Source organism: Salmo salar, chromosome ssa18 (genome assembly GCF_905237065.1).
Source record: "Salmo salar chromosome ssa18, Ssal_v3.1, whole genome shotgun sequence".
NCBI classification, from domain to species: domain Eukaryota; kingdom Metazoa; phylum Chordata; class Actinopteri; order Salmoniformes; family Salmonidae; genus Salmo; species Salmo salar.
In genome coordinates this window covers 30573059-30596509 of record NC_059459.1, presented here as the reverse complement: position 1 = coordinate 30596509, position 23451 = coordinate 30573059, and the positions used below count along the sequence as shown (strand labels likewise).

The following is a 23451-nucleotide window of genomic DNA, read 5'->3' as shown; positions in this document are numbered from 1 at the left end:
TTACTTTGAACCCAGATTCCTCATGCATTTAAAAAGTATCTCTCCTCAGGCAGTGGGTTCTCTCTCCAGTCCAGAGTCCTGTCAGGTAAATCTATATCTATCCTCCATCTGTTTTCTGCCTGGCTGAACCCTTGTTATTCACACGGCGCAGACCCAGACCTGCACTGACCCTCTTCCATCAGATAGACAGAGCAGACATTTGGTGTGTGTGTGTGTGTGTGTGTGTGTGTGTGTGTGTCAGAGATGGCTTGGAGCTACACACCTCCTGGTAATGAGACTCAATGCTTCAGCTCCTAATCAATGTGCTTACATTATTGAACTAGCAGCACTTATCTGGAAAAATACTCACCCAGAGACATGAGAGCAGTAGTGTGAATACAGTTCAGGTCCTCCTTTCTCCTAAATGTTATCCTCCTCCTCTATGCTAGCCGGCTCAATCACCAGCATCACTGACATTTCAGGCTCTTCAGTAATACGATTGTCAACCTCATTAGAATATATGCTAATGAGTGTTAGGGATGAGAAGTCTGAGACAGGGCTTTGAACACAGAGTGGACAGACAGACAGACAGACAGACAGACAGACAGACAGACAGACAGACAGACAGACAGACAGACAGACAGACAGACAGACAGACAGACAGACAGACAGACAGACAGACAGACAGACAGACAGACAGAAAAATTACAACAGCTGTAAATGACATGGCATCACCCTGGTTCTGATTGCTGTCAACACACACACACACACACACACACACACACACACACACACACACACACACACACACACACACACACTGCTGCTTGAGTCTTTGATTATTCATACACATTGTGTCTTGCTGAAACTTTGAACATGTCTAATAACACATGAGGACCTTCCTGAATATCCATCCTGTTTAAACAGTTAATACCCATCCTGTTTATACACAGTTAATACCCATCCTGTTTATACACAGTTAATATCCATCCTGTTTATACACAGTTAATATCCATCCTGTTTATACACAGTATATATCCATCCTGTTTACACACAGTTAATATCCATCCTGTTTATACACAGTTAATATCCATCCTGTTTATACACAGTTAATATCCATCCTGTTTATACACAGTTAATATCCATCCTGTTTATACACAGTTAATATCCATCCTGTTTATACACAGTTAATATCCATCCTGTTTATACACAGTATATATCCATCCTGTTTATACACAGTATATATCCATCCTGTTTACACACAGTTAATATCCATCCTGTTTACACACAGTTAATATCCATCCTGTTTATACACAGTTAATATCCATCCTGTTTATACACAGTTAATATCCATCCTGTTTATACACAGTTAATATCCATCCTGTTTATACACAGTTAATATCCATCCTGTTTATACACAGTTAATATCCATCCTGTTTATACACAGTTAATATCCATCCTGTTTATACACAGTTAATATCCATCCTGTTTATACACAGTTAATATCCATCCTGTTTAAACACAGTTAATATCCATCCTGTTTATACACAGTTAATATCCATCCTGTTTATACACAGTTAATATTCATCCTGTTTTAACACAGTTAATATCCATCCTGTTTAATACAGACTAGGAAGAGTGGATTAATGCCTTACAACTGGGTATAAGATGACATCTCATTTCACTACATTGTACTCACATTTTCTATGAGACACAGACACATGATACTATATAATCACATACTTTCTGTTCTGTAGGCATACTGTAGGTTCATGTAACCATATGGGCTGTGGTCCTAGACTAGACAATATTACATGGTTGGGAAATTCAGAAAGTAATCCAAATTTCAATTCCAATTCATTGAAAAGCATTGAAGAAAATTGGAATTGGAATTTCAAGGCACTTCCTGAATTGACTGGAATTGAAATAGAATTGACTCCAACCCTGCAATAGAGCCATGTCTCGCTCCCTCTCTCTGTCTGGAATGATGTGCATAGCCTTGGGCATGGTCCTGTCTATATTTCTTTGGTCCACAGCTTTACCTGGCTGCTCACTGCTCAGAGATTCACACATGCACACAATCACACACACACACACACACACACACACACACACACACACACACACACACACACACACACACACACACACACACACACACACACACACACACACACAGACAGGTTCAACACTGCATGTCATGATAGATAGGAATCTGAAAAACAGAGAGAGGATAGTCTCCACATAAACGCATGGATGACCAGAGGAGATTTAGAAAGTCACTGGACTGAATTGGGGAATTGTACCCTGTGACAGGGAGCTGTTGGACTGACACTCTCTCCCCTGGAGAATCTCCCATCACATACAACGCATTCAGAAAGTATTCCGATTCCTAGATATTTTTACGTCACAGCCTTGTTCTAAAATGTATTAAGAGAGAGGAGAGAGGATGGAGAGAATAAATGACAGGGAGAGGTGAGGAGACTGATTACATATTTTGCTAGAAGAGCAGAATGAAATAAAAACACCTGGAAAACAACAGGAAGAGGAGAAAAGTGCAAACACATCAGAAAGTCAAAATGAGAAGGGGAAGTTGATTGAGAGGCCATGCACAGACACACACACACACACACACACACACACACACACACACACACACACTGTTGTGCTATCACTGACACAGACACACACACACATTTCTCAAACAATGCTGCTTGCATCAGTCCATCTCTGAGAGATGCGGGCAATAGTTCATGGCATGGTTTCACAGTTTCATGTGTATGATGATTAAGGCAGCCTGAGCTGCTGAGAGGAAATTACTCTGATACCGCTTCATCCAACAGGATCATTGATTTCCCATTGACATAAACCACAGCAATGCTTCATCCTATAAACCCAAACCCATTTGCAGAAGAACCAAGGAAATCAAGACCGTAGATGTATAAGTGTATACTAACCACACACGCAGTACGCACTTCCAAGGATTCAGTGTGATATGACTAATACATTTTTCTGTTCATTATGAACCGTCAATCTGCTTGGTTCTATTCATTATTAAAAACTATGATAACCATATTGTTATCATTAGAAAGTATGAGCTATATGGAAAATTCAGCATGTACACACACAGGACTTACAGTACACAGTAAAGAGAAGTGTCAGTTGTCATATCACTTCCTTTGTGAAATCACATGACCGAGAGAGCCACAGGTCTCAGTACACTTACTGGAAGATGTGTCAACCAAAACAAGCCATCAACAACAGTAAACTACCCAGTTATTAGTAATCTTTATAAACCATTAACAGTAAACTGTTATCAGTAATCTTTAACAAAGTTATGACTCATCAAAACAATGAAAAACCCAGCAGTGTTTTCCCTAGAGTTTATTTTCTCAGGCAGAATGCCAAGACTAGTCCGGATAGACCGACATCCAGGTCTGGGGCCTTCACAGAAGTTTCCATTGAAATTAACTGATTCCAAATTATAGACTCAAGTAAAAAACCTAATAGTGTTTAATGCATATTTCCCACAAGTGGGAAGTCAAGTAGAAAAAACAAATATTCACCAGAGTTTTCCATGGCAATGAAACTAAAGGATGTGACAATGAATATATAGTGGGCAACAGGGGAGGCCCGCCGGAACGATAGCTCATTATAGTGAAAACACTGACAAGTCCACACAAAAGCCAGTTGAAGACTGTCAACTAACTGCACTACAGTCTAGTCCCAACTCCTCGTGCCACTGTGATGTGTACGTTTATTACTCTCATCCAGGGACGCAACTTTCACTGGGGACAGGGGGGACATGTCCCCTCCACATTCTGAAGTTGCATTTTTGTCCCGTCCAGTTTAATCATTGCAATGTGATACAAAACAAGGCAACGGTGTGCTTTAGGACCATGCGGACGCCTCAGAGCGGTCGGGTAGGCTGTTTATCTGACTGGATAAAAATATATATTATGTCCCCCCCACTTCTAAGTTGCGCCCCTGCTCTCATCTTATCCTGGCAGGACCCAGAAGATGATGTAACTGGGCTGGGCTGTATAGCGGTAACAGTTATGGTACACTAGACTACATGCCAATGACTGGGGGCATTCACAGTTCAGCATGAAGACTGTATATTAACTCTCCAACAACCCTTGACTTACTTTACATTCCTTTCTGCTCCTAGTGGAGGGAAGGGCCCCCACAAAAACATTCAAATCAGAATCACCTTTATTTGCAAACATATTTACATATACCTGGAATTTGATTTGGTAAAATGGTGCTGCCACGTATACAAAATCAACATACAGAATATAAAGGTGATAAACATAATATACTGACAGAATATTTTACGACTAATTTACAAATCCACTTACACCATAAACAGAAAAAAATGAATAATTATACATATTACGGATGTATAAACAAATTTACAATGGATGATGTGCGACCTGTATGCTCTAGTCGGCTGGCCCTCACTACATATTCGTCGCCAGACCCACTGGCTCCAGGTCATCTATAAGTCTATGCTAGGTAAAGCTCCGCCTTATCTCAGCTCACTGGTCACGATAACAACACCCATCTGTAGCACGCGCTCCAGCAGGTATATCTCGCTGGTCATCCCCAAAGCCAACACCTGCTTTGGCCACCTTTCCTTCCAGTTCTCTGCTGCCAGTGACTGGAACGAATTGCAAAAAAATCGCTTAAGCTGGAGACTTACATTTCCCTCACTAACTTTAAACATCAGCTATCTGAGCAGCTAACCGATCACTGCAGCTGTACATAGTCCATCTGTAAATAGCCCACCCAATCTACCTACCTCATACCCATATTGTTTTTATTTACTTTGCTGCTCTTTTGCACACCAGTATCACTACTTACACACCATCATCTGCTCATCTATCACTCCAGTGTTAATCTGCTAAATTGTAATTACTTTGCTACTATGGCCTATTTATTGCCATACCTCCTCATGCCATTTGCACACACTGTATATAGACTTAATTTTTTTCTATTGTGTTATTGACTGCACGCTTGTTTATTCCATGTGTAACTCTGTGTTGTTGTTTCTGTCGTTCTGCTTTGCTTTATCTTGGCCAAGTCGCGGTTGTAAATGAGAACTTGTTCTCAACTAGCCTACCTGGTTAAATAAAGGTTAAATAAAAAAATAAAAAATAAAAAAAAATATGAAGCAGAACTACACTGCTCAAAAAAATAAAGGGAACACTTAAACAACACAATGTAACTCCAAGTCAATCACACTTCTGTGAAATCAAACTGTCCACTTAGGAAGCAACACTGATTGACAATAAATTCCACATGCTGTTGTGCAAATGGAATAGACAACAGGTGGAAATTATAGGCAATAAGCAAGACACCCCCAATAAAGGAGTGGTTCTGCAGGTGGAGACCACAGACCACTTCTCAGTTCCTATGCTTCCTGGCTGATGTTTTGGTCACTTTTGAATGCTGGCGGTGCTTTCACTCTAGCGATAGCATGAGACAGAGTCTACAACCCACACAAGTGGCTCAGGTAGTGCAGCTCATCCAGGATGGCACATCAATGCGAGCTGTGGCAAGAAGGTTTGCTGTGTCTGTCAGCGTAGTGTCCAGAGCATGGAGGCGCTACCAGGAGACAGGCCAGTAGATCAGGAGACGTGGAGGAGGACGTAGGAGGGCAACAATCCAGCAGCAGGACCGCTACCTCCGCCTTTGTGTAAGGAGGAGCAGGAGGAGCACTGCCAGAGCCCTGCAAAATGACCTCCAGCAGGCCACAAATGTGCATGTGTCTGCTCAAACGGTCAGAAACAGACTCCATGAGGGTGGTATGAGGGCCCGACGTCCACAGGTGGGGGTTGTGCTTACAGCCCAACACCGTGCAGGACGTTTGGCATTTTCCAGAGAACACCAAGATTGGCAAATTCGCCACTGGCACCCTGTGCTCTTCACAGATGAAAGCAGGTTCACACTGAGCACGTGACAGACGTGACAGAGTCTGGAGACGCCGTGGAGAACGTTCTGCTGCCTGCAACATCCTCCAGCATGACCGGTTTGGCGGTGGGTCAGTCATGGTGTGGGGTGGCATTTCTTTGGGGGGCCGCACAACCCTCCATGTGCTCGCCAGAGGTAGCCTGACTGCCATTAGGTACCGAGATGAGATCCTCAGACCCCTTGTGAGACCATATGCTGGTGCATTTGGCCCTGGGTTCCTCCTAATGCAAGACAATGCTAGACCTCATGTGGCTGGAGTGTGTCAGCAGTTCCTGCAAGAGGAAGGCACTGATGCTATGGACTGGCCCGCCCGTTCTCCAGACCTGAATCCAATTGAGCACATCTGGGACATCATGTCTCGCTCCATCCACCAACGCCACGTTGCACCACAGACTGTCCAGGAGTTGGCGGATGCTTTAGTCCAGGTCTGGGAGGAGATCCCTCAGGAGACCATCCGCCACCTCATCAGGAGCATGCCCAGGCGTTGTAGGGAGGTCATACAGGCACGTGGAGGCCACACACACTACTGAGCCTCATTTTGACTTGTTTTAAGGACATTACATCAAAGTTAGATCAGCCTGTAGTGTGGTTTTCCACTTTCATTTTGAGTGTGACTCCAAATCCAGACCTCCATGGGTTGATAAATTGGATTTCCATTGATTATTTTTGTGTGATTTTGTTGTCAGCACATTCAACTATGTAAAGAAAAAAGTATTTAATAAGATTATTTCATTCATTCAGATCTAGGATGTGTTATTTTAGTGTTCCCTTTATTTTTTTGAGCAGTGTATATACACATTGCCTTCGGAAAGTATTCAGACCCCTTGACTTTTTCAACATTTTGTTATATTACAGCCTTATTCTAAAATGGATTAAATAAATAAAAATCCTTAGCAATCTACACACAATACCCCATCAAGACGAAGCAAAAACACATTTTTAGAAATGTTTGCAAATGTAATGAATAATAAAAAACAGTATTCACAACCATCGAGTTCTTGGTCACCTCCCTGACCAAGGCCCTTCACCACCGATTGCTCAGTTTGGATGGGCGGACAGCTTTAGGAAGAGTCTTAATGGTTCTAAAATTCTTCCATTTAAGAATGATGGAGGCCACTGTGTTCTTGAGGACCTTCACTGCTGCAGAAAATTGTTGGTACCCTTCCCCAGATCTGTGCCTTGACAGAATCCTGTCTCTGAGCTCTACGGACAATTCCTTTGACCTCATATCTTGGTTTTTGCGCTGACATGCACTGACAAGTGTGGGACCTTATATACAGTGGGGGGTGGAAAGTATTTGATCCCCTGCTGATTTTGTACATTTGTCCACTTACAAAGAAATGGTCAGTCTATAATTTTAATAGTAGGTATATTTTAACAGTGAGAGACAGAATAACAACAAAAAAATCCAGAAAAACGCATGTCAAAAATGTTATAAAATGATTTACATTTTAATGAGGGAAATAAGTATTTGACCCCTCTGCAAAACATGACTTAGTACTTGGTGGCAAAACCCTTGTTGGCAATCACAGAGGTCAGACGTTTCTTGTAGTTGGCCACCAGGTTTGCACACATCTCAGGAGGGATTTTGTCCCACTCCTCTTTGCAGATCTTCTCCAAGTCATTTAGGTGTCGAGGCTGACGTTTGGCAACTCGAACCTTCAGCTCCCTCCACAGATTTTCTATGGGATTAAGGTCTGGAGACTGGCTAGGCCACTCCAGGACCTTAATGTGCTTCTTCTTGAGCCACTCCTTTGTTGCCTTGGCCGTGTGTTTTGGGTCATTGTCATGCTAGAATACCCATCCACGACCCATTTTCAATGCCCTGGCTGAGGGAAGGAGGTTCTCACCCAAGATTTGACGGTACATGGCCCCGTCCATCGTCCCTTTGATGCGGTGAAGTTGTCCTGTCCCCTTAGCAGAAAAACACCCCCAAAGCATAATGTTTCCACCTCCATGTTTGACGGTGGGGATGGTGTTCTTGGGGTCATAGGCAGCATTCCTCCTCCTCCAAACACGGCGAGTTGAGTTGATGCCAAAGAGCTCCATTTGGTCTCATCTGACCACAACACTTTCACCCAGTTGTCCTCTGAATCATTCAGATGTTCATTGGCAAACTTCAGACGGGCATGTATATGTATTCTTGAGCAGGGGGACCTTGCGGGCACTGCAGGATTTCAGTCCTTCACGGCGTAGTGTGTTACCAATTGTTTTCTTGGTGACTATGGTCCCAGCTGCCTTGAGATCATTGACAAGATCCTCCCGTGTATTTCTGGGCTGATTCCTCACCGTTCTCATGATCATTGCAACTCCACGAGGTGAGATCTTGCGTGGAGCCCCAGGCCGAGGGAGATTGACAGTTCTTTTGTGTTTCTTCCATTTGCGATTAATCGCACCAACTGTTGTCACCTTCTTACCAAGCTGCTTGGCGATGGTCTTGTAGCCCATTCCAGCCTTGTGTAGGTCTACAATCTTGTCCCTGACATCCTTGGAGAGCTCTTTGGTCTTGGCCATGGTGGAGAGTTTGGAATCTGATTGATTGATTGCTTCTGTGGACAGGTGTCTTTTTTACAGGTAACAAACTGCGATTAGGAGCACTCCCTTTAAGAGTGTGCTCCTAATCTCAGCTCGTTACCTGTATAAAAGACACCTGGGAGCCAGAAATCTTTCTGATTGAGAGGGGGGTCAAATACTTATTTCCCTCATTAAAATGCAAATCAATTTATAACATTTCTGACACGCGTTTTTCTGGATATTTTTGTTGTTATTCTGTCTCTCACTGTTCAAATAAACCTACCATTAAAATTATAGACTGATCCTTTCTTTGTCAGTGGGCAAATGTACAAAATCAGCAGGGAATCAAATACTTTTCCCCCCACTGTAGACAGGTGTGTGCCTTTCCAAATCATGTCAAATTGATTGAATTTACCGCAGGTGGACTCCAATCAAGTTGTAGAAACATCTCAAGGATGATCAATGGAAAAAGGATGCACCTGAGCTCAATTTCGAGTCTCATAGCCAAAGGGTCTGAATACTTATGAAAATAAGGTGTTTCTGTTTTTAGGTTTAAATAAAATTTCCAAACATTTCTAAAAACCTGATTTCGCTATGTCATTATTGGGTATTGTGTGTAGATTGCTGAGGAAATTGTTTAATTTAATCATTTTTAGAATAAGTCTGTAACGTAACAAAATGTGGAAAAAGTCAAGGGGTCTGAATACTTTCCGAAGGCACTGGATGCAGTCAGACAGTGCAGAGTGCAAAAATTAGATAAAGGGCTTAGCATGTCCCAGATAGAAATGCTATATAGTCCTCCATAAATGCGTTGAAAAATGCAAGAATTATACATTTATCTGTGGCTTAACAAAGCCCTGTAGCAATTTGTATTCCTGTTAGAGAGAGAACGAGGAAGTATCCTACTGCTTGCAAAGTTAGCTGCTCTGACTTGTAAAGAAATATGTAACTTTTTCTTTCAAGTGAAACCAGAAAGAATGTCATTCTTCTGTACCCTTTATGTTATATTTCATATTACGTCTTAGACAAGCATTTTCTTCTAGCCTTTAAGCTGTGTTTCTTTTCAAAGAAAAGTGTTGAAGACTCAGTACTGGTACAGAAGCCATAAGCTGGTAAAGCTGGCTCAGACAGAGAGACAGATGGTGAGGATTCCAGAACCTTCTTTGACATGTCAAGTCAAGAGGGTTCCTAATGAAGTCACTCCTCCCCTCTCTCTCTCTTCCTTCTCTCCCATCCCTCCCCTCATCATATCCACAACAACAGAACTGATATTAATCAGAGTGATGTGTAGCAGGGGTTGTTTGAACCACATCCTTATCTCACTGTAGTCAACAAACCTAGAAAATACATTTTTATAATATCATCATTGACACAGGTCTGTATTGAAGTACAGTAAAATACTTTATAATCACACACACGTCTTTCATTATACGTTTCCAAAGATAACAGACTCGTACCGTACACGTGTATCAGCCTGTAAACCTCATTGATGGTCAAGCACAAGCTGGCAAGCTTCTGTGTGCTGTGTAAGAGGACACACTGTTCAGTTAAGACCATCTTCAGAAAACACACTAAAGCAATAAGGAATGATGATGATTGCTGTTCACACAGAACATAATCTCTGTTTACACTCACAAAGTCACGTTGTGTGCACGCGTGTTATGCTTTGCAGTCCTTTGTACTTTCATCATTATAGGAATATTTTTCCGTAGAGGCCGGTAAGAATGGACGCCGTAGGAAGCTCTTTATCTGTAGTAGTTCCAGTCCACAGTGATTTCAAAGTTCTGAATAAAGCTTTTCCCCATGGATGTAAATTCAAAGGCACAGTACTATGCTGTTTATCAAGTCTACCAGGTCAGTTTATTGTAATCAGGCCAATCTGGATGAATTAAAGTTCAATCAAAAATACACCGCCATGACAAATAAAGTGTCCACCCATGAATTTAACTTTCAAAACACAAGTGCTGTGCTGTTAATCAAATCTTAGAAAAAAAGTGCTATCTAGAACCAAATAGATTTCTTTGGCTGTCCCCATAGGAGAACCCTTCGAAGAACCCCTTTTGGGTTCAGGTAGAACCCTTTTGGATCCAGGTAAAACCCTTTTGGGTTCCATGTAGAACCCTTTCCACAGAGGGTTTTACAGGGAACCAATAAGGGTTCTCCAATGGGGACAGCCACAGAACCCTTTTGGAACCCTTTTTTCTAAGAGTGTATACATCCACAATGAATGAAAAGGCCTCTGTATAAAGCAGAACTGCTATTTCAGGGCCACAAAACCGAAAGCCTGAAACCTTGAAGGAGCACAATGACCATAACGACATCATCATCCACAGGCAGGTAATGTACAGTACATAATCAAAAAGAGAGATAATGTATTACTACTCCCCATCCATTCTAGCTGAGCCAGCACTTCTGCCCAGGGGCTGTCAACTTTTTCCAGTTTCATTGCGTACCATTACCATTCCTCTCTCCTCTCAGCTACCATGGCGCATGGTTTGGTGAGCGTTCTGGCACAAAATGTCCACCACGCATCACCCAGGTGGGTAGTGGAATGGGATGAATTATCCCCCATATAGGCATAACGCGAAGTGTTTTCAGGCTTTGTCAAAAGCGCTATATAAATGCAGCCCACTACCGCTAATCGCCTCCTGCCTAGCTCCTATCAGTGTGATTCGGGGGGCTGTGCAAACCGCCTTTACGAAAACATCCAGGGACAAAAACTATTGTCCTACATTCCAACCACCACAGAGTTCTTTCCACTGCAGGTGCTTTAGGGATGCTAGGATAGTGGTTGGGGGTCTGACATCATCCATAGAAAGAGAGAAGCTATTAGAGAGGATCAATATTCCCTGTTAGACTGACATAGTAGAGCACAGCAGGGGTAGATTGAGTTACTGTAGAGAACAGTAGACAGGCAGACATAGTGGAGCACAGACACAGCAGGGGTAGATTGAGTTACTGTAGAGAACAGTAGACAGGCAGACATAGTGGAGCACAGACACAGCAGGGGTAGATTGAGTTACTGTAGAGAACAGTTGCTCCTGGCTGCAGTGAAATCACTGTGAACTATAACTACTACAGATAAAGAGCTTCATACATGGTCCATTCTTACAGCAGGGCAGGGGAAGATTGAGTTACTTTAGAGAACAGTAGACAGGTAGACATAGTGGAGCACAGAGCAGGGCAGGGGAAGATTGAGTAATTTAGAGGAAAATGCTGGCAACACCAAAGTTGCCAACACACACACACACACACACACACACACACACACAGAGCGGTTTCCCACAGTGGTGAGTGTTTACAGGTTTTTCTATTGGCTACCTTTGCTTCCTCACAGTCATCCTGCATACTGAAAGCTACAGTATGTGAATTAATCTGTATAAAAGCACAGTGCTTACTTTTGTCAGTTTTGACTCATCTGATGAACTCTTATCACATTCTTTTGCCATTTCCAAAATTGCTGAAAAATGTAACAATAACTGCAAAGAGCCCTAACCTGGAAATAGCCCTAACCTAACCCTAACCTGAAAATTGTCCTAACCCTAACCTGAAAATTGCCCTAACCTAACCTGAAAATAGCCCTAACCCTAACCTGAAAATAGCCCAAACCTAACCTGGAAATGGCCCTAACCTAACCCTAACCTGAAAATAGCCCTAACCTAACCCTAACCTGGAAAGAGCCCTAACCTAACCCTATCCTGAAAATAGCCCTGCCCTAACCCTATCCTGAAAATAGCCCTGCCCTAACCCTATCCTGGAAATAGCCCTAACCCAACCTGGAAATAGCCCTAACCTGAAAATAGCCCTAACCCTAACCTGAAAATAGCCCTAACCCTAACCTGGAAAGAGCCCTAACCTAACCTGGAAATGGCCCTAACCTAACCCTAACCTGGAAAGAGACCTAACCCTAACCTGAAAAGAGCCCTAACCTAACCCTAACCTGAAAAGAGCCCTAACCTAACCCTAACCTGAAAAGAGCCCTAACCTAACCTGGAAAGAGCCCTAACCTAATCCTAACCCGGAAAGAGCCCTAACCTAATCCTAACCCGGAAAGAGCCCTAACCTAATCCTAACCCGGAAAGAGCCCTAACCTAATCCTAACCCGGAAAGAGCCCTAACCTAATCCTAACCCGGAAAGAGCCCTAACCTAATCCTAACCCGGAAAGAGCCCTAACCAATCCTGGAAAGAGCCCTAACCAATCCTGGAAAGAGCCCTAAACTAACCTGGACAGCGCCCTAACCTAACCTGGAAAGCGCCCTAACCTAACCTGGAAAGAGCCCTAACCTAACCTGGAAAGAGCCCCAACTGGAAAGAGCCCTAACCTAACCTGGAAAGAGCCCTAACCTAACCTGGAAAGAGCCCTAACCTAACCTGGAAAGAGCCCTAACCTAACCTGGAAAGAGCCCTAACCTAACCCTAACCCGGAAAGAGCCCTAACCTAACCCTATCCCGGAAAGAGCCCTAACCTAACCCTAACCCGGAAAGAGCCCTAACCTAACCCTAACCCGGAAAGAGCCCTAACCAATCCTGGAAAGAGCCCTAACCAATCCTGGAAAGAGCCCTAACCAATCCTGGAAAGAGCCCTAAACTAACCTGGAAAGCGCCCTAACCTAACCTGGAAAGCGCCCTAACCTAACCTGGAAAGCGCCCTAACCTAACCTGGAAAGCGCCCTAACCTAACCTGGAAAGAGCCCTAACCTAACCTGGAAAGAGCCCTAACCAATCCTGGAAAGAGCCCTAACCAATCCTGGAAAGAGCCCTAAACTAACCTGGAAAGAGCCCTAAACTAACCTGGAAAGCGCCCTAACCAATCCGGAAAGGGCCCTAACCTAACCTGGAAAGAGCCCTAACCTAACCTGCAAAGAGCCCTAACCTAACCTGGAAAGAGCCCTAACCTAACCTGGAAAGAGCCCTAACCTAACCTGGAAAGAGCCCTAACCTAACCTGGAAAGAGCCCTAACCTAACCTGGAAAGAGCAGATATGTTTCAAAGAGAATTACTTAATTTCCCAGCTAGACAGAGAGAGCGAGAGAGAGCGAGACAGACTATACATACCTTGGCCTAAACATGAGCGTCACAGGTAACTTCCACAAAGCTGTGAACAATCTGAGAGACAAGGCAAGAAGGTCCTTCTGTGCCATCAAAAGGAACATAACATTTGACATACCAATTAGGATCTGGCTAAAAATACTTTAATGCTGCCGCCTCATAGTTAATGCTGCCGCCTCAAAGTTAATGCTGCCACCAGTCTGATCATAGTGGAGAAAAAGTAACACATAGCAAATGTCTCCTCATAAAAGCAGTGACATAATAATCACAGTGAAGACACAGGTTGCATCCAAACAATTTCTCCTTAAGTGTGCACTCGTTCACTACTCCACAAAAATGTAAAGGATTTAGATTGGTGTAGGCATGGGCTAGAGGGAGTTCCCACCATATTTCTTACATAGTACCAGTCATTTCCTTTCAAATCCATGATGGGAAGTGAACAAGTGCACAATTCGGGAGATTATCGCGACACAACCGCACAGAGGGGTAAGAGGCTGTGTGTGTGTGTCTGAATCAATATTTCTCTCATTGTCCCCCTAAATGAAATCAGGGAGGGGACTGTGGATCGGTCTTCGTTCGTCCGTCACGCACGATATCTCAGACAGCACTGGCCTGATTTTGACGAAACTTGGGTGAATGATGTGTCTTGCCATAGAGATCCGGCATTTACTAAATGACATTGATTGGACTGAGGTGGGAGCTATAGTAATTTACTGAAATTTGTGAGTCACACCAGAGAGGAAGAGGCAAAGCAGCAGGTGGCGTTTTTTCGCTCACCAAGCAAGGAGTTTTTGTGGAGGTCAATGAAAGTGTCGAATTTGATTAACAAAAAATGTAATGGCTTATTTGCTACGTGTGGCTTGTTTGATTGAATAGAAGTTTCATAATGCTTAAGTTGTTTTGAGTGTACTGATGTGTAGGACACGTGACATCAAGGCATCTTTGACAAAAAACACTATATCGGAGTTGTGCCTATTGTTCACACGCGTACAGTTGAAGTGGGATGTTTACATACACCTTAGCCAAATACATTTAAACTCAGTTTTTCACAATTCCTGACATTTAATCCTAGTAAAAATTCCCTGTCTTAGGTCAGTTAGGATCACCACTTTATTTTAAGAATGTGAAATGTCAGAATAATAGTTGAGAGAATGATTTATTTCAGCTTGTATTTCTTTCGTCACATTCCCAGTGGGTCAGAAGTTTACATACACTCAATTAGTAGTTGGTAGCATTGCCTTTAAATTGTTTAACCTGGGTGAAACATTTCAGGTAGCCTTCCACAAGCTTCCCACAATAAGTTAGGTGAATTTTGGCCCATTCCTCCTGACAGAGCTGGTGTAACGGAGTCAGGTTTGTAGGCCTCCTTGCTCGCACATGCTTTTTCAGTTCTGCCGACACATTTTCTATAGGATTGAGGTCAGGGCTTTGTGATGGCCACTCAAATACCTTGACTTTGTTGTCCTTAAGCCACAACTTTGGAAGTATGCTTGGGGTCATTGTCCATTTGGAAGACCCATTTTCGACCAAGCTTTAACTTCCTGACTGATGTCTTGAGATGTTGCTTCAATATATTCACATAATTTCCCTCCTCATGATGCCATCTATTTTGTGAAGTGCACCAGTCCCTCCTGCAGCAAAGCACCCCCACAACATGATGCTGCCACCCCCATGCTTCCCGGTTGGGATGGTGTTCTTCGGCTTGCAAGCATCCCCCTTTTTCCTTCAAACATAACAATGGTCATTATGGCCAAACAGTTCTATTTTTGTTTCATCAGACCAGAAGACATTTCTCCAAAAAGTACGATCTTCATCCCCATGTGCAGTTGCAAACCCTCGTCTGGCTTTTTTTATGGTGGTTTTGGAGCAGTGGCTTCTTCCTTGCAGAGCAGCCTTTCAGGTTATGTCGATATAGGACTCGTTTTACTGTGGATATAGATACTTTTGTACCTGTTTCCTCCAGCATCTTCACAAGATCCTTTGCTGATGTTCTGGGATTGATTTGCACTTTTCGCACCAAAATACGTTCATCTGTAGGAGACAGAACACGTCTCCTTCCTGAGCGGTATGACAGCTGCGTGGTCCCGTGGTGTTTATACTTGCGTACTATTGTTTGTACAGATAAACGTGGTACCTTCAGGCATTTGGAAATTGCTCCCAAGGATGAACCAGACTTGTGGAGGTCTACAATATTTTTTCTGAGGTCTTTGCTAATTTCTTTTAATTTTCCCATGATGTCAAGCAAATAGGCACTGCGTTTGAAGGTAGGCCCTTCTTTGGACACTGTGTTAACTAACCTCCAGATGAGCTTCAATGACATACAACTCTCCTTCCGTGGCCTCCAACTGCTCTTAAATGCAAGTAAAACTAAATGCATGCTCTTCAACCGATCTCTGCCCGCCCGTTCAGCATTATTACTCTGGACGGTTCTGACTTAGAATATGTGGACAATTACAAATACCTAGGTGTCTGGTTAGACTGTAAACTCTCCTTCCAGACTCACATTAAGCAACTCCAATCCAAAATTAAATCTAGAATCAGCTTCCTATTTCGCAACAAAGCATCCTTCACTCATGCTGCCAAACATACCCTCGTAAAACTGACTATCCTACCGATCCTTGACTTCGGCGATGTCATTTACAAAATAGCCTTCAACACTCTACTCAGCAAATTGGATGCAGTCTATCAGGGTGCCATCCGTTTTGTCACCAAAGCCCCATATACTACCCACCACTGCGACCTGTATGCTCTCGTTGGCTGGCCCTCGCTTCATAGTCGTCGCCAAACCCACTGGCTCCAGGTCATCCATAAGTCTTTGCTAGGTAAAGCCCCGCCTTATCTCAGCTCACTGGTCACCATAGCAGCACCCACCCGTAGAAAGCGCTCCAGCAGGTATATCTCTCTGGTCACCCCCAAAGCCTATTCCTCATTTGGCCGCCTTTCCTTCCAGTTCTCTGCTGCCAATGACTGGAATGAATTGCAAAAAAAAATCACTGAAGCTGGAGACTCATATCTCCCTCACTAACTTTAAGCATCAGCTGTCAGAGCAGCTCACAGATCACTGCACCTGTACATAGCCCATCTGTAAATAGCCCATCCAACTACCTCATCCCCATACTGTTATTTATTTTTTTGCTCCTTTGCACCCCAGTATCTCTACTTGCACATTCATCTTCTGCACATCTATCACTCCAGTGTTTAATTGCTAAATTGTAATTACTTCGCCACTACGGCCTATTTATTGCCTTTCCTCCCTAACCTTACATTTACATTTTAGTCATTTAGCATACGCTCTTATCCAGAGCGACTTACAGTAGTGAATGCGTACATTTCACAAATGTTTTTTTTCTTCCCCGTACTGGTCCCCCGTGGGAATCGAACCCACAACCCTGGCGTTGCAAACACCATGCTCTACCAACTGAGCCACACACTGTATATAGATTTTTTCTATTGTATTACTGACTGTATGTTTGTTTATTCCATGTGTAACTCTGTGTTGTTGTTTGTGTCGCACTGCTTTACTTTATCTTGGCCAGGTCGCAGTTGTAAATGAGAACTTTTAAAAAATAAATTTAAAAAAATACATCCACAGGTACACCTCCAATTGACTCAAATTATGTCAATTAGCCTATCAGAAGCTTCTAAAGCCATGACATTTTCTGGAATTTTCCAAGCTGTTTAAAGGCACAGTCAACTTAGTGTATGTAAACTTCTGACCCACTGGAATTGTAATACAGTGAATTATAAGTGAAATAATCTGTCTGTAAACAATTGTTGGAAAAATGACTGTGTCATGCAAAGTAGATGTCCTAACCGACTTGCCAAAACTATAGTTTGTTAACAAGAAATTTGTGGAGTGGTTGAAAAACGAGTTTTAATGACTCCAACCTAAGTGTATGTAAACTTCCGATTTCAACTGTATCTGCCCTCTCATTGGCTAGAAAGGTCCCACCTGATCTTGCCTCCTCACTAATGCCTTCTAGTCTGAGCACCAGTCTCTTTATCTAACATTCCAGTCCTTAGCACTTCTTGTCATTGCCTTTCACACTTGATATGGAGTACAGGGAGTGAATTAGCTAAAGAGACTGGTACCCAGGCAAACTGCCTTCCAATTTAGAATATATTTTTTTCATTGTTAGAGTAGCCACTTGAGTATCTGGTCAATATAATGGATAATCTGTGGTCACACGATAATATCTCAAATGGCCCGGGGGGCATCATGTGTTTACTGTTGCTTTGTTTCAATCTACATATTTTTCTAGAACAATCAAAAAGGACTGGCTAGAAAGACTAACAGGGGGAATTTGCCCTTGTGTGCACAACTAGGAAATAAGATAAGCTTCTTTATAGTGGTGATGAGACACAGACAGACAGAAAGATGGACAGCGCGCGCGAGAGAGAGTGCGTGAGAGCAAGGAGAGAGAAAAAGAGAGACTTTGAAAGTGGAAAATGAAGAGAGAGAGAGAGCACGCCCACACAGTAAAACATCTTGTTAACTCAGTTATAAAGACGCATTGACATTATCAGAGCCTCAGAAAACCCACTGGAAAGTTTTATAGTGTACAACATCCTGCCCATGACTTCTGATAAGAGTAAATTCTCTTAATTTGACACAAACTTCATCAGAGCCTTTGAAACCCCTGGAATGTTTTATAAACAATCCTCTCCTGACTACATTTTATACAGTCCTCTTCTGACTACATTTTATACAGTCCTCTCCTGAACATGAGTTCTCATAAGAGGAAATGCTCTTCTATAGACACAAACTAATGTTGAAGATGATGAGGATGAAAAGGAGATTAGGGAGAGATAGGTCAGTATTTAGTGTGTATTGTGATGCCTTATTTCTGAACAATCTAAAAATAAAAACACGTTTGGAATCACACTTGAAAAATGAAAGTTGACATCCATACTCGCTATACACTCCAGACAGAAACACAAGTACGCATTTTGAAACACAGCCATAGTTTGACATTAATGACATATGACAAGTCAAATATGATTGAGGCCAAAAGAGCTGCAAATGGATGTTGCACCTGGTAAAAGTCCATACAAAGATGACTATTAATGAGTACATTTCCTGAAAAGGCAAGGGCTTTCTAGGAAATAGTCTACTTGTCCTTGCTACTCACAATTAATTTGGTTTAAAAACCTATTTCTATTTAAATTAACACAATAGGGAATGAGTGATAACTGATAAATAAATCTTCTGCTACTCCAAACTCACTTTTAACTGCAAGGACATTGTTAAGAATCACCACCATACTGTGTCACACCTAGGGCTGTGATGGTCATGGAATTTTGGATAATGGTAATTGGCCATTTTTCCTCTTCTCTCCTCCGCTCCTGACTGCCTGTGCCATAGAAATAAAATGAATAGAACAGGTATCCTCATTCAAGTCAATGATGGAGTAATGGGTGGTGAACTGGCAGCAACTGCGAGGAGAAAGCAGGAAGTAAAAGCAGGAAGTGTACCCATCAATATGTGTTGTAATTTGTTGATTCAATTCAACTGACTACAAAAACTACAGTGCATTGCATAACCACATCAGTTAACATAATTTGAATGATCATTCTACATTAACATTTAAATGATGGCATTACAATATCAGGCAGCCATTTCAAGTGTACCTCCATGAGTTTACCAGCCAAATTGCCATACGAATGCCCGGCCATCCCATCTTCAGTCAGCTATTCATTTTAGTATGATTTATTTGAACCATTACGATATTTTAGTTTTTTTCATGACAGTCTTCATCCATAACTGTTGGTTACACAGTTATATGGTAATTGTGCCAACCCTAGTCACATTGTAAAAAAAAAAGAGGAAGATTAATAGTTAATTGGATAAAATTACTCTCCTCAAAACGCACCTCTAAGAGAACGAATTATGAATTGATTTAATAGAAAAAGTCGCTTGGCTTTCTCTCTTCTCCCCTGTCGTTTTTTCACCACGTTCATTGACAGATGTGACAGGGCTTCTCCTGATTTAGCTTCTTAATTGGGAAGTTTAAATATAATTTCTCTCTCTGTCTATTGACAGGTCTCTCTCCTCTTACGTTTGTAAGGAGGTCTGACAGCTTTAGCAAAGATAGTCAATTACCAAGATGTCTACCCGATGGAAACCTCTCTCTGATCACACAAGTGTCATGGCAGCTGCACTCATGGACAAACTGCTGCCTGAATACAAACAAATACAATACAACTGCCTGAGTTTACTTTACTCTGAGTTTCTTAAGGAAGTACTGGCTTGTTGGACCTCTTGGTTTGACTTAAAACCCCTCTGACTTTACAGACTGTTGACAATCCATCCCCTTAATATATTAGCTTTAACACAAAGACAGCAGGCTGATACTGTATGGAGAGAACACACAGCTGAACAGAACAGTAGAGCAAAGCCAGGCCAGATGGGCTGTTCTCCACCCTTTAAGACCAATGGAATAGTCTCAAATAAATAATGCTATGACCCATTATATAACCACATGCTTTCTGTAAATAGACACAGGACTACATATCCCCACTGCACATTTGGTCAAATACATATTTTTAACCAACAGAAAGCAATCAGAAACTCCACAGTGACAGTGTCCAGAGTGTTTTGAGAAAGCCAACTACAGTATCGCAGGTATTCCCATGATGACAGATAGCAGCAGTATTAGTTACAGTAAGGCCCCACCACAGGATACATTGTGTTATGCAGGTGTATGCCTGCATGCTACTCAAGATACCAGAGAGCAATAAGAAAAAGAAAGAGGATTGACACCCACCATCTCAGATTGTTCTGAAATCATTTCTGTAGCTAGAAACAGATCGGGTTAACATTCCTGAAACATTATTTTGTTGAAATGTAATTTGATCTCAGAGAAATTAAGCTAATTCATTGCACTCAAATTCACCCTTTAATTTTTTAGGATTCACATAATAGTCAATAAATATAGTACCCAACATCCGATATTGACCAAACTTCGTCCTACCATTGAGTAAGAGGAATCCAATAAAATGGTAAAAAGCCATGGACCCCCCCCACATCAACCCCACCCCAACAACCAGTATACACTGTTAGTTCTCTATGTTTGACAAGTAGTATGGAGCTGTGGCTTGTAGTATTGCTTCTTCACCATTTGCAATCTATTCCCTGTGAATCTGGTGATGTTTTCCCCGTTCAGAGATATTAGCCATTGAAGTCAATGGCTAATATGTAAGTCGCTCTGGATAAGAGCGTCTGCTAAATTACTTAAATGTAAATGTAAGTCGCTTGCATTATTTTACCATAAATTTGTGTGAAAGTACCACGTTTTGCCCACTAGATGCCGCTGTTCCTGTTACTGCCGTTACGATGTAACCTGTTGCTGGTGTGGTGTGATGTAACACACACACACACACACACACGCACGCACACACACACACACACACACACACACACACACACACACACACACACACACACACACACACACACACACACACACACACACACACATACCCTGCCTGTTAAAGTACTGGACTATATTGTACACAGAACACATCAGGCTTGTTCATTAGCCTGTTGCAGTACTGTACACAAAGCACAGCACACACACATTACATTCACATTTAAGTCATTTAGTAGATGCTCTTATACAGAGCGGCAACTTACACAGGCAGGCATTCACACATGGATGCATAGCCTACACGCGAGAAAACACACCCACCTATCTAAAACACAAGGAGTCTGAGAGGAAATGTGTACAAAAATAAGGATCCAATTGAGGTTGATGAAGTCCAAAGCACTGCAGTAAATGCATTGGTCGAAAATGGAGTTTAGTGGCAGCAAATGAAGGAAAACGGATCAAACCGTCCATCATGATGAAGTGATACTGAAGTAAAGAGGAAAGAAAACTTGAGAGAGAAGATGATGAGTCCATTTGAGGACATACACAGAGAGAGAGAGAGAGAGAGAGAGAGAGAGAGAGAGAGAGAGAGAGAGAGAGAGAGAGAGAGAGAGAGAGAGAGAGAGAGAGATCTGCTCAGAATAATGATGCCAGATCATAAATGTATCTGCAACATTCACTATTTCCTCTCTCACCATTATCGCTCAAATTAAACCACAAGTTCATTCCTAAACCTGCCCATTGCGTGCTGCGGTAGCATATTCTGCATAAATACTTATCAATGCAATCCAATAGGCTCCTAGGATGTGTAGCAATCCACAAACAAATCAAATAACTCTGTGCCCATGAGTCAAGATGGGCTACTACAGCTGCACCCTATCGATCGCATCTCTCTTTCCCTGTTTATTACCTACCGGGGACCGGGCAGTCTGAATGAGGCCGGATGGTGACCGGAATGTCTATGCTGGAACCACATGACCAAGAAAAGAAACACACTCATTAGGCTTTTGTCTACTAACTACATAAGGTACACGATTCGCAATATACATAATAATTGGAGATATGCTGGGTAAAACGTCAGATCTATACAATGAAACAAACCTTGCTTTTGTAGGCTTGGCTATCGCGCAGCAGCCGCGCAGTTTAGGCTCGCGTAGTCTGAAGGTTTGATTACAGATAATGAAATATGAAAATGAAAGCTACATTCTCATCCGTCACCGACCCATTGTTTATCTAATATACTTCTCTTTTTATTAATGCGCACGATTCACGAATATGTGATGATAGACTAAAGAACAGCGCAATATTATTCATGTTCTCCTATCCGAGAATATTTCATCTGGATTATCTCACGTTATCACAAATAAAACATTATTAATGTCAACACTGGAATACGAATACCTAGTGGTTGCATTCCCAAAGAGGAAATTCATGTGTAACAGAATTATTGTGCAAATTAAATGAATAACAGCAAAAATACCTATGTAGCCTGGCGCTAGTTGAAATTAATAGCCTATTATGCTGAATAAAGCAGCTGATTCGCTCTGCGTCCATATATCGCTCATATCATATTTGAAGTAATATCACACCAACCGTATTTTTAATACTTCCTTATGTTGTAGAATTGCTGTCAGTTATGTATTTCTGTAGGCTACAGCAGCGGTCGTGAAATGCAGATATTAACACAATTGTATAGTCCAAACTAGTCCATCAAGCCACGCGTCGTCTCAGGAAGAATTATTTTATAAAAGGCGCAGCAGTTACAATGTAGCCAGATAATTTACATTTCCTGAAGTGCTCCGCGGCGATCAAATGCTCAAATCCCAGTTCAAAATGTACGCACCGTGCAGAACAAAACAATGAACACTCACCGCCGCTTTCTCCCGAACTAAATGGCGATGATGTTTTGTTTATTTCAAAGCTCCCATCTGCATCTGAATGTACAGTAGACTATATGCGTCACTGACTTCCGCGTTAAAATGGAGTGAAAAAAATAGGACTGGTAGAAAAAAAACGTCGTTAAAGGCCAGGCGCTTCAGCAGAGAAGGCGTCAACTCATGTTGCATTGATTGATAAGGGCTGGTCATATTAATGTTGAGATATTTTCATGATGATGATGATAAGGATGATTTTCGTTGACTGTTAAAATGTACATACACCTGAAAACTATCCACACTGACTAAGCAAGATATTATGTATTCATTATACAGTATGTTTCTTCTTCTAAGACATAATCAATACAGACCATGACTAACCTGACAATGTCACATGTTATTCTAAACCTATCCACCTAAAGAGAGTAGCTATACTGAAGAGTGAGTGAATAACCCTCATCTAAAACTTTATCCCTTGTTGACAGAGAGCTCTTGCTCCGTCTCTGTGAGGCCTGTCACTGTGTTTGATGTGATTACTGATTCCCAGTCTGTCTCTGTGTGGTTGGGGGCTGGGGCAGGACAACAGGGCTTCTGTGTGTGTCTGGAGTGTGTGGGCACCTCACGGGGACCAGCGGATGCCAAAGGGACGCGCGTGTCTGGGCCACTGAGTGAGTGTGTGTACGTGTGT

The 23451-nt window shown here is 42.3% G+C and overlaps 1 pseudogene; it reads right to left on the bottom strand.

Moving 5' to 3' along the window:
- The window catches only part of LOC123723767 (E3 ubiquitin-protein ligase MARCHF8-like), a 151238-nt pseudogene extending 128360 nt beyond the window's left edge, over nucleotides 1-22878 (bottom strand).
- Nucleotides 22879-23451: the final 573 nt, after the last annotated feature.